General features: G+C 35.7%; 1 non-coding gene across 1 annotated transcript; it reads left to right on the forward strand.

Moving 5' to 3' along the window:
• The first annotated feature begins 12176 nt into the window (after positions 1-12176).
• Positions 12177-12282, forward strand: LOC128039472 (small nucleolar RNA R71). The gene has a single exon (XR_008193976.1). It is a non-coding gene; the product is annotated as a small nucleolar RNA R71 (small nucleolar RNA).
• The last annotated feature ends 492 nt before the right edge of the window (positions 12283-12774 follow it).

Genomic DNA, 12774 nt, shown 5'->3' on the forward strand with positions numbered 1-12774 from the left:
AGATCTTCAAGGGATATTTTCCAAGCCAAATAATCAGTGAAACAAGTTTATTGGGTCAGCATGTGGGACAGTTTTGGGCTGCCCAGTGCTCGGTTGGATCGATTTTCTTGGTTCAGCTCAACTAGGTCCCTTTTTATAATTAATTAACAATAATTTATTTAACCTAAATTAAATTGGATTAAAATTAAAATTAATTATATTATAAATTAATACACATAATTTGGACCATCTCAGGCTGAAAAATTAGTTCGCTTGATGCTTCAAAATTGCTTCTCGATTTTGTGCTTCTATCAGTATCTGTCGAGTTGTTTTTTGCCCTTTGTGCAAATTTGTCAAAAAAAGATCAAAATTAATTATGAAATTAATTAAAATTCAACATGTTAATAATTTAAGTAAAAAATAATTATTTTATAATAATTATATATTTTTCGACAAGAATTTTACTGAAACTGCATGAATTTGAGTTAAAAGGGCATGAAAAAGTGTGTATATTTTCGTGTTTCCACACCCCCCAAACTTAATTCATTGCTCAGCTTGAGTAATGCACAAATTTGAAAAGAATTTCTCGAAAACCCTTTGAAAAATTCCTTCAGACCAACATTCTTCCAAAAATCATGGTTTTAGTGTACTTATGCTCAAAAACAAGAAATTTGATATTTATGCTACTTATGTATACAAATCATTCAAATTAAACTCAATTATTATTATGATAGCAAAAATAGGCTAAATGTTTCCTAATAAAGACATGTTAAATCCCTACCAATTTGATTTTATTCCCTTATTCAAGATTAAGTTGCAATCATTAAGTTTAACTTATGCCTTCATATGTTGAACATATCAATTTCTCTCCACTAATGTAGGCAGCATATAAACTTGAGTCAATAGGTCTTTAAAATGGTTGTAACGTGGCTAGGCTAGGGGTCTGTAAAGGATAGATAAATTTAGGCTAAAAACCCTAGACTCAGCTTCAATCAGACCTTTAGAATAATTACCTTCAATACACCAACTTACTTTTCTTTCACATGCTCTTTTGTACATCTATTTTCTTTCAAGTACATATGCTTGTTTTTTCACGAGCATTTTATTGTATGTACTACAATTTTTTGAGAATTTGATACTTCTTTTCAACTCCCCCAAACTTATTTTCAAAGAACATTCTGAATAGTACCGAGTCTAGTGTTTGGGACAATTTAAAGATAATTAAGAGAAAAGTGATGGCTAAATATTGCAAGGGTTGAAATAAAATTAGGCCATATAGTCTCAAAGTTGGGTTTCAAGGGATAAAAATTCATCATGGTTGGCTTGAAAAGCTCAAACGGTCCAAACAAAAGTTGCCTAAATCATTTCAACATTCCATGCTTCCTTGGATTTTGCCTCAAGAAACTACTAAGTCAATTCCAGAGACTTAAACTTTCATGCATGCCTAACTTTCCTAAGGAACTAAAAATTTTATGCTATTATTTGCATTCTTTATTAAAAATACATTTATATCATATTTCAGTTAACATAACAATTATTGAAATAATCGAACTTTATTCATATTGAAGTTTAGCATACTTAACAAAATTTCAAAATTTTGAACAAAATAAACCTAATCATAACTAAAAGAAAATTTTATTCTGAGAGGAAAAAAATTAAAGTTTTTGGTCCCCCTACTTAAAATGAATAATTTCCTCATTGTTAAAAGTGAATAGATACTATACACCAAGTAGGATTCTAGAAAAGAGAAGGAGAGTCAATTTGACTGCTTAAGTACCAAGCTCTCTCTAGATCCAATCCTAGACATGTATATATATCTATTGCCACACTTTGTACTTTGCAACTTGTTCATTTTTATTTATGATTTCCACCTTTTGTTTTATTATGCGAAAATAAAAATTCATCTTTTGCTCATTCATCTTTGTTTTTGCATGAATCGCTTCGCTCCCTTTTCGATAGTGGACTCCAAGGTTCAAATATAAAATTTGGAAACTCAAGCACAAAAATAAATGGGTCATTGAATATTTTCATAAGAGTGCTTCTCATTGAGTCACCCTGTATTTTTAAATATCTCTAGTAAGCTTGTTGCTGCCACTGCATATGTTGCATTATGTCCATCAACTTTGACAGCTCATTCCGAAGATATGGGTGTGGACATTGAGTCCTGAACATTGAAGTTGCGACGTCAGGTTCAGTTATTGGTCCATTGGTTTTGCCTTATCAAGGATTTCAGCTGACTGCATTGGTTCAATCTTTGTGGGATCTTCTTCTTCTTCTTCAGGATTCTCGCTCTCTTCAACTTGTTGCTGTAGAACAGAGTCTCCAACTATTTGGTAGAGGTTCCAATCTATGATTGTGCCCTGGCTATAACCTGTCTTCTTTATGTTTGCAAGAATTTTAGCTTTCAAGCATAAAATTGTTATCGTAAAGGGAAAGTAAGTTGGGCTAGAACGTCTAGCGGCACAATTCCGCATTTCTCTCAAGATGATTTTTCCCACATCAATGGTCTTTCTAGTTAAAATCGAGTGTAGTAAGACCATTCGCTCTAATGAAATTGTAGTCCCATGTGAAATAGGCATAAGGCTAAATTGAATGAAATAGAACCATACCTTCGCTAGTGGTGTCAAATATTCCCTGCGACAAGTGTGAATTCCTTTCTTTGACACAGTCCATTTAGAACCTGGAACTGTAAGTTCCTCGAGAATTTCTTGTAGATTTTTAGACTCAATATTGCTCATCAAGGAAGAATATTCGTCGTCTTCGAAATAGGGTAATTCAAAGAATTCATTAATAGCATTTGAGGTTATTGGGACCTTGATTCCTCGGACAGAAATTTTTGTCAATTTGCTTAAGGTCAAATACGTGTAAAATTTATGAACTAACTCATCATCTGCACTAGGTCTATTTTCACAAAATAACTCCCAATTGAGAGCTTCAGCAATTTGTTGAATGCACGCCAAGAAATCAATATAGTTGCTTTCTTTCAACATAAAGCCATTTTCTGGGTGCATCTGTTGATTATTGAAAACGCTTTTGTATCTCGCTTTGGCTTCTTCATAGTAGAATTTGTTTTTTGTCAATTTGGACAAAGGCACGAGTTCTCTTGCGAGGCATGATTAACCTGAACATAAGATGAAAATAAATATTTTCTCAAAAAATTAATTAGTATAAAATATTAATAATTCAATAAATTGAAAAATTAAATAAAATTGAAATTTAGGAGAAAAAATTGTCTTACCGCCTTTTTATAGAAGTTAAGAACTCAAAGAAAATAAATATAAAAAATGAGGTTGGTTTAGGGATGATTGTAAGGTGTCTTGATGGTGTGGTGCGATAAGCAAGGGTGTTGGTGTGAGTAGCAAGGCACGGTGTGAGTAGACTGTTGGACGCAAGTGGCACTATCAGAGGAACAACAGGGATAGTGTGTTGGCGCGCGCGAGCGGGTGCGTGAGAGTAGGTCTAGTGTAAGCGTTAGTAGCGGCGTGAGCTGCTGATGCGTGCATGGCTGTTGACTGAATGGGGCTGCTGCTAGGCGTGAGGGTGCCGTGTGGAGCTGGGCGGTGTTGCGACTAGAGATTTTGGCACTAGGTGATTTGGTAGTTGGTGGGTTTTGGATGCTAGGATTGATGGAGGAATGAGTGAAAAAATGAAAAAGGTGGGTGAAATTTATAGTGAAGGGAGTAGGAGTTTAATTAGAATTCTTAGAACAAATTAATAATTAAGATATTCCAAGTTCTAATTCGACACAGAGTTAACAACAATTAATAACTAATATAATGCATATTAAATTATTATTTGCTATTAATTTATTAAAAACAAATACTTATTAAATAAAATATGATCAAATTTAAACTAATCCTAATTCTATGCAAAGTTGAAAATAATTAACATATATATATTATAATAGATATAATTATATATTAATGATTATCATCTTATTTATTAAATTAAATTAAAACATTTATTCTAGATGCCTTTTGAAAATATTTACAAAAGAGACATCTAATTTCTAATATTTACAAAAGAGCAACCAAATTTTGAAAACAATTCAATTAAGTACCTAGACTTAAGGAAAATTTGAAATTGAGTTGTAATTAAGACTTGGATCAAAATTAACCCTTTTATTTGAAAAACTTAAAATTGATTTTGCCATGTAGGGAATAATTTCTTGGAAGATTATGTTTAAATCAATTCCCAAGAAAGATTAGAGGGGTCACAAGCGGCCCCGCTTAAGTTCCAATCTCCTAGATAGAATTTATTTAAACATACTAATCCCAAAAATATACCCTAAATCATTTATTTAAATAGAAAAAAAGGAAAAAAATTAAATATCTAATAAAATAAACGAGATTTGATATTGCTAAATTTTATCTCTCTAGTAATGTTTTAAGCGCTGAGCATTAACTTGAAAAATTACCTCCCTTACTTTGAAGTTCGACAACTCCATATGGATAAACTTGGTGAATTGTAAATAGACCGGAGCAACGTGATTTTAACTTACCTGGAAAGAACCTTAATCTGGAATTGAATAACAAGACTTGCTGACCTACTTCAAATTCTCAAACCCGAATGTGCTTGTCATGCCATCTCTTAAGTCTTTCTTTGAGTAATTTGGCATTCTCGTATGAGAACATTCAGAATTCTTCTAACTCGTTGAGTTGGAGCATTCGTTTCTCTTTAGCGAGCTTAAGATCCAAATTGAGTTGTTGGAGAGCCCAGTAAGCTTTTGTTCTAACTCCAAGGGCAGATGACAGGCTTTCCAAATGACCAACCTATAGGGTGACATCCCTAAAGGTGTCTTATATGCTGTCCTGTAGGCCCATAAAGCATCGTCTAATCTTTTGGACCAATCTCGTCGGTTCGGGTAAACTACCTTTTCGAGTATGCCTTTGATCTCTTTGTTTGCCAGTTCAGGTTGCCCATTCGTTTGTGGATGGTAAGCTGTGGTAACCTTGTGCTTCACTCTATATTTGTCGAGTAACCATTTCAACAATCTATTCACAAAATGGGACCCTTCATCATTGATGATAGCTCTCAGGGTTCCAAACCTTGTGAACACATGCTTCTGCAAAAACTTCAACACAACCTTAGCATCATTCGTCAGATATGCCTCGGCCTCAACCCACTTAGACACGTAGTCTATTGCTACCAATATGTACTTATGACTAAAAGATGGAGGGAAAGGACTGAGAAATTCAATACCCCAAACATCGAATAATTCTACTTCAATGATGTTTGGTCAAGGCATCTCATTTCCATTGGTGACATTTCCAACCCTTTGACATCGATCACAACTCTTTACATAAGCATATGCATCTTTGAATAGTGTTGGCCAAAAGAATTCACTTGCAATACTTTGGCCACAGTACGTATACCTCCCAAACGTCCCCCACTCGGAGCTGAGTGGCAATGATATAGAATCTTATGTACTTCATCTTTTGCCATGCATCTCCTCATCATTTGATCTGCACACTTTTTAAGCAAGTATACCTCTTCCCAGAAATAGTACTTCACATCGTGAGGAAACTTTTTCTTTTGATGATACGCCTTATCAATCGGCATCAAACCACAAGCTAAATAGTTAGCAATATCAGCAAACCAATGGGTATTATGGACATGATTTACCTTCAGTATGTGTTCATCTAGAAATATCTCCTAAATTGGTATAAGTGGAGAATTCCCTTCCTGCAGCCCCAATCTGGACAAGTGGCTTGCTACTTGATTTTCTACTCCCTTTCGATCTTGAATTTCTAGATCGAACTCTTAAAGTAGAAGTACCCATCGGATCAGTCTCGGCTTAGCATCTTTCTTGGCAAGTAAATACTTAATTATCGAATGGTCCGTATAGATAGTCACTTTGGTACCTATATGATAAGATCAAAACTTGTCAAAAGCAAGCACAATAGCAAGTAACTCTTTCTTTGTTACCGTATAATTCAGTTGGGCTCCTATCAAAGTCTGACTTGTGTAGTAGATGGGATGAAAAACTTTGTTCCTTTGCTGGCCCATGACAGCTCCTATCGCTAATTCACTTGTGTCACACATCAATTCAAATGGAAAATCCCAATCTGGTGTGACGATTATGGGTGCCGAAACTAACCGTCTCTTCAAATCTTTGAAAGCTCTTGAGAAATCCTCATCAAATATGAATGTCGTATCCTTTTCCCATAATTTGCATAAGGGTTTAAAAGTTTTGGAGAAGTCCTTGATAAATCTTCGATAGAAACCGATGTGGCCCAAAAAGATCCTAACACTCTTTATAGATGTTGGAGGTGAGAGTTTCTCAATAACGTCTACCTTTGCTTTATCTACCTCGATTCCATGTCTCGTTATTCGAGGCCCTAGAACAATACCTTCTCATACCATGAAATGACACTTTTCCCAGTTGAGTACGAGGTTTGTTTCTTCGTATCGCCTTAGTACCTTGGCTAGATATGCTAGCCAATCATCATATGTATCTCTAAATACTGAAAAATCATCCATAAAGACTTCCAAGTATTTCTTAACCATGTCAGTAAAAATAGACATCATACATCTTTAGAATGTAGGAGGTGCATTACATAAACCAAATGGCATGCGTCTAAATGCAAATGTATCGTACGGGTAGGTGAATGTTGTCTTGTGTTAATATCCCGGTGCTACTGTAATCTGACTATACCCTGAGTATCCATCAAGAAAACAGTAATAGTCTTGCCCTGCGAGTCTATCCAGCATTTGGTCCAAAAACAGAAAAGGAAAGTGGTCTTTCCTAGTCGCCTTATTCAGATTCAAGTAATCGATGCAAATTCTCCATCCCGTAATACCTCTTTTGTTTGGCATGCACTAGACCGGACTTACCCATGAACTATCTGAGATGGGGTAAACTATACCCATATCTAACCACTTGATGATTTCTTTCTTTACCACTTCCTTCATGATGGGGTTCAATCTTCGTTGTCCATCAATCGTCTCTTTTTTGCCATCTTCCAAGATGATATTGTGCATGCATACAGACGGACTAATGCCGTGAATATCGACTATTGTCCATCCGATAGCCTTCTTAAATTGTTTCACTACTAGGATGAGTTTCTTTTCTTGCTCAACGATTAGTTTCGCTAAAAAAATTACAAGCAAAGTAGAAGCGTTACCTAAATAAACATATTTTAAATGTGAGGGAAGTACCTTCAGTTCTAATTGAGGTGGCTCTTCGATTGACGCTTTTGGTTAGGCATAATCTCTATTCTCTAAATCCAAAGATTCAATGTAACATACCGAATTTTGGGCCTAGAAGAAATAGGTTTTGAATAAGGGAACAGTTAGGAGACTACACATAAATATTTAGTTGTGCAAGAAAGTGACGCAAATTGCTTATTTGCTTCAATGGTTAAGTGATTTGGGTGTGTATGTGAGTGTTTGAGAAGCCTAGGTTCAAGTTTTGACTTTTGCAAAATTTTTAGTTTTTCTCTTTAATGAATCTGGACACTGGCATATAGGCCTTATAAGTAATAGTGTTTGCTTTATGACACAAAGAGAGCCTGTGGTCTGGTGGCAAGATGGCGTGTTGTGTAACTGTGAGGTTTGAGGTTCAAGTCTTGGGTTGTGCAATGGAGTATTTATTTTGCTGCAGTTCATATTTGCTTTTATTTTAAATTAAATCATAAGTTGGGGTTTTGTTTATGTAATAAGGCCATTTATGTTTGTTTAAAATTTTAATTGGGCTTTTGCTTACCTATTTTAAACTGCTAGTTTAGCAGAAGACGGATTTTCAAAATAATTACTATTTTCAAAGACACGAAATTTAAACATTAGAGTTTTCAAAAGCTTCCGTGATTTTAGATCAACCTTTTATAACAATAACAGATAAGAAAGTAAACATTTTTAACTAGATGATTTGTTAAATAATAAAGTGGTTTTTTTAAAACCTAGAAACGAATTTTTACCAACGAGTTCAATTTTTGCTAAACATCTCAATGTGACACCACCAGATTCGGCCATAACTCCTAAGCCAGGTTTGAGGTGTTACATTTAGTGGTATCAGAGCCAGGTTACAAAACTCGACTGTGGAATGGGTTTTGAAAATATTTGGAATTTCTAAAAAACTGTTCTTGAAGTGTTTTGGAAGGTTTACAAGTATGGCACACCGAGTCTCCAGCACCAAATTTATAACTTTTGTTTATACTGTAGACTGTTTGAAGTGAAATACACTGAGAGACTACTATAGATAGTAGGACTGTACTGAAACCCATTAGTTAGAGTAAGCTGAGACTGTAGGAAACTGGAAACTGTAGGGAGACCTTGATTTGTGAAAATAAAAATCTGATTACTGCTTTTCATAAGACATCTATTAATAATTACTGGAATTACAAACTGATTCATAAAACTTCTTAAACTGATAATATGTTATTTGATATGAGCACAAGAGGTACACACGGACGAAGTACAAGAGGCCATGGTAGAGGCCGTAGAGGTATTCGAGTTGGGTCCCCGTCGTTTGGCCATATACCTAATTTGGAACTAGAGTGCGCAGCGGAAGCATAGTGCTGGAGTCTGTGTTATGCGATTGATCTAACAATTGGAAATTTCGAGGATGAAATTTCTGTAAGGAGGGGTGAATTGTAACATCCCGAATTTTGGGCCTAGAAGAAATAGGTTTTGAACAAGGGAACAGTTAGGAGACTGCACATAAGTATTTAGTTGTGCAAGGAAGTGACGTAAATTGCTTATTTGCTTCAATGGTTAAGTGATTTGGGTGTGTATGAGAGTGTTTGAGAAGCCTGGGTTCAAGTATTGGCTTTTGTAGAATTTTTAGTTTTGCTCTTAAATGAATCTGGACACTGGCATATAGGCCTTATAAGTAATAGTGTTTTCTTTATGACACAAAGAGAGCCTGTGATTTGGTGGCAATGTGGCGTGTTGTGTAACTGTGAGGTATGATGTTCAAGTCCTGGGTTGTGCAATGGAGTATTTATTTTGCTGCTATTCATATTTGCTTTTATTTTAAATTAAATCATAAGTTGGGTTTTGTTTATGTAATAAGACTATTTATGTTTGTTTAAATTTTTAATTGGGCTTTTGCTTTCATATTTTAAACTGCTAGTTTAGCAGAAGACAAATTTTCAAAATAATTATTGTTTTCAAAGACAGAAAATTTAAACATTAGATTTTTCAAAAGCTTTCACGATTTTAGATCAACCTTTTATAACAATAGCAGATAACAAGGTAAACATTTTTGACTAGATGATATGTTAAATAATAATAAAGTGGTTTTTTTAAACCTAGAAACAAATTTTTACCAACGAGTTCAATTTTTGTTAAACACCTCAATGTGACACCGCCAAATTTGGCCATAACTCCTAGGCCGGGTTTGGGGTGTTACATTTAGTGGTATCAGAGTCAGGTTACAAACTGATAATATATTATTTGATATGATCTCAAGAGGTACACACGGATGAGGTACAATAGGCGATGTTAGAGGCCGTAGGGGTGTTCGAGTTGGGTCCCCGTCATTTGGCCATATACCTAATTTGGAACTAGAGTGCGCAGTGGAAGTGTAGTAGTGGAGTCTGTGTTATGTGGCTGATCTGACAATTGGAAATTTCAAGGACAAAATTTCTTTAAGGAGGGGTTAATTGTCATATCCCAAATTTTGGGCCTAGAAGAAATAGGTTTTGAACTAGGGAATAGTTAGGAGACTGCACATAAGTATTTAGTTGTGCAAGGAAGTGACGCAAATTGCTTGTTTGCTTCAATGGTTAAGTGATTTGGGTGTGTATGGGAGTGTTTGAGAAGCCTGGGATCAAGTCTTGGCTTTTACAGAATTTTTAGTTTTGGTCTTAAATGAATCTGGACACTGGCATATAGCCCTTATAAATAATAGTGTTTGTTTTATGACACAAAGAGAGCCTGTGGTCAGGTGGCAAGGTAGCGTGTTGTGTAACTGTGAGGTCTGAGGTTCAAGTCCTAAGTTGTGCAATGGAGTATTTATTTTGCTGCTGTTCATATTTGCTTTTATTTTAAATTAAATCATAAGTTGGGTTTTGTTTATGTAATAAGGCCATTTATGTTTATTTAAATTTTTAATTGGGCTTTTGCTTTCTTATTTTAAACTGCTAGTTTAACAGAAGACGAATTTTCAAAATAATTATTGTTTTCAAAGAAACAAATTTTAAACATTAGAGTTTTCAAAAGCTTTCACGATTTTAAATCAACCTTTTATAACAATAGCAGATAACAAGGTAAACGTTTTTGATTAGATGATTTGTTAAATAATAATAAAGGGGTTTTTTTAAACCTAGAAACAATTTTTTTCCAACCTAGAAACAATTTTTTTCCAACGAGTTCAATTTTCGCTAAACACCTCAATGTGACACCGCCAAATTTGGCCATAACTCCTAGGCCGGGATTGGGGTGTTACATTCAAAGCGGGATTGCGGATTAAATCCCCTTTGATTAGCTTCTAGCGAAGCTAAATATTCATCCTACTCATCATCACTTGGAGGGTCTGATGTTAAAATTTGTTCCAATGGGTCCTTAACATAGTTGAGTTCCTTTTCCATGATTAATTCCTTTAAATCGAACACTTCAGAAAAATCGTTAATTATGTTAGGAAATCGCAGAGACTTAAAAACATTAAATGTTACCTGGTCGTCCTGAACACGCATAGTAAGCTCTCCCTTCTGCACATCAATTATTGTCCTTCCAGTTGCTAGGAAAGGCCTTCCTAGGATGATTGACACTTCTTTGTCTGCTTCAAAATCTAGAATAACAAAGTCAGTAGGAAAAATAAATTTGTCTATATGTACCAATACGTTCTCGATTTTTCCTTCTGGATGTGCTAATGATCGATCTGCTAATTGAAGTGCAACCGTAGTAGGTCTAACTTCACCTATCCCTAACTTCCTAAATATTGACATGGGCATCAAGTTGATACTCGCACCCAAATCACATAGTGCCTTACCAGAATATGTTGCTCCAATGTTGCAACGTATGGTAAAACATCCAGGATCCTTCAACTTCGGAGGTAGTTTGTCTTAAAGATATGCACTGCATTCTTTCGTCAGGGCTACTATCTCAAATTCTCCTAGTCTTCAGTTTTTCGACAGAATATCCTTCGTGAATTTGATGTAGTTCGGCATTTGTTCAAGTGCTTCAACCAACAGGATGTTGATATGAAGTTGCTAGAGTACGTCTAGGAACTTATTGAACTGGACTTCTTGCTTCTGCTTTTGAAGTCTTTGAGCGTAGGGTGGTGGAGGCTTCTTTATTGGAACTGGTTGATTCATCTTCTATAGCGATTCTGCATTTAACGAAGTTGTTAGTTTATCAGAATTAGCTTGTACATTATCAGATTTTTCAGATTCAGGTTCTGGTGAAACTTGATTTTTAGAACTCGGTTGAACTTCACGATGTTGGGCTCTAATGTCTTTCCGCTTCTCAATGTCAACGCTACAATGCTACTTCCCTGGATTCCTTAAATTCTCTATACACTAGGTAAAGCACCTTGTGGTCGATTTCTGAGTTTGGTTGCAAGCTGACCCATTTGGTTTTCCAGGTTTTTCAAAGTAGCTGCTTGGCTTTGGATTAAGACATCATTTTTAGCTATGTATGCCTTCAACAAGTTTTCTAAGCCATTTGATGGTTCAACTTGAGGTTGGTTTTGGACTTGTTGGGTAAAAATAGGTGGCTAGGTCGGTCTAGGTTGGGCGTATGTATTACTGGGTCCATCCTCTTGGTTACTCTAGGAGAAATTAGGGTGGTTTTGCCATGATGGGTTATAGGAATTGGATTGTAGTCCTTGCCTTCCTCGGTTTTGGTTCTGGTTACCCATGTAATACACAGATTTTGGGTTCGATGGACATTCTTCGAATAGATGTCCTTCCCTATAATAGACACAGGCAACATTTTCATATTGATTCGGTGGCTATGCTGCAAAACTATTAAACCCATTAGTGGTAAAATTTTTAAGCATTGTGAAAATCGAGGATACCTGAGATGCTAGTGAAGTGAGAGTGTCTACTTCATGCATTCCAGTGACTCATCTTTCTGATGCTGCTTGATTGGTTAGCCATTGATAATTGTTGCTGGCGATCCTCTCAATAATTTCATAAGCCTCATTGTAAGACTTAGAAATGAGAGCACCATTAGCAAAAGCATCCATTACCATCCTCGTGTGAGCATTGATACCATTATAAAACGTCTCAAGTTGGATGCAATGTGGGATTCCGTGATGAGGGCACTTTCATAATAATTATTTGTACCTTCCCATGCCTCATACAAGGACTCGTCATCCATTTTTTGGAAAGTAGTGATCTAGTTCCTCAACTTAGCATTCTTGCTAGGTAGAAAATACTTCATGAGGAATCTTTTTGCTAACTTTTGCCATGTGGAAACTGAATTTGGTGGCAATGAGTTCAACCAGGCTTAAGCTCTGTCCCTTAGCGAATATGGGAACAGCTTCAATCGTAGTGCATCTTTGGCTACTCCGGCTAACTTGAAAGAATCGTTCACCTCCATAAACAACCTTAAGTGCAGATGAGGATCTTCGGTAGGCATTCCACTAAATTGGCCCACTGTCTGAAGCATCTGGAACATAATTGGCTTCAGCTCGAACTGTTGTGCCTTGATTTTGGGTCTTCTAATACCAGGATTAAGATCATGAAACACTGGTACGACATACTGTCTTAGAGCTCTATTCCTATCATCAATGATAAGGATAGGATTTTGAGCGGGGTTTGCTCCGTTTCCTTGATTTGGATTTTTGAAATTCATCTCTTCAGTCCTTCTTTGACTTGCTTGTCTTCTCCGTTGTTGAAAAGT

Source organism: Gossypium raimondii, chromosome 2 (genome assembly GCF_025698545.1).
Source record: "Gossypium raimondii isolate GPD5lz chromosome 2, ASM2569854v1, whole genome shotgun sequence".
Lineage (NCBI taxonomy): Eukaryota > Viridiplantae > Streptophyta > Magnoliopsida > Malvales > Malvaceae > Gossypium > Gossypium raimondii.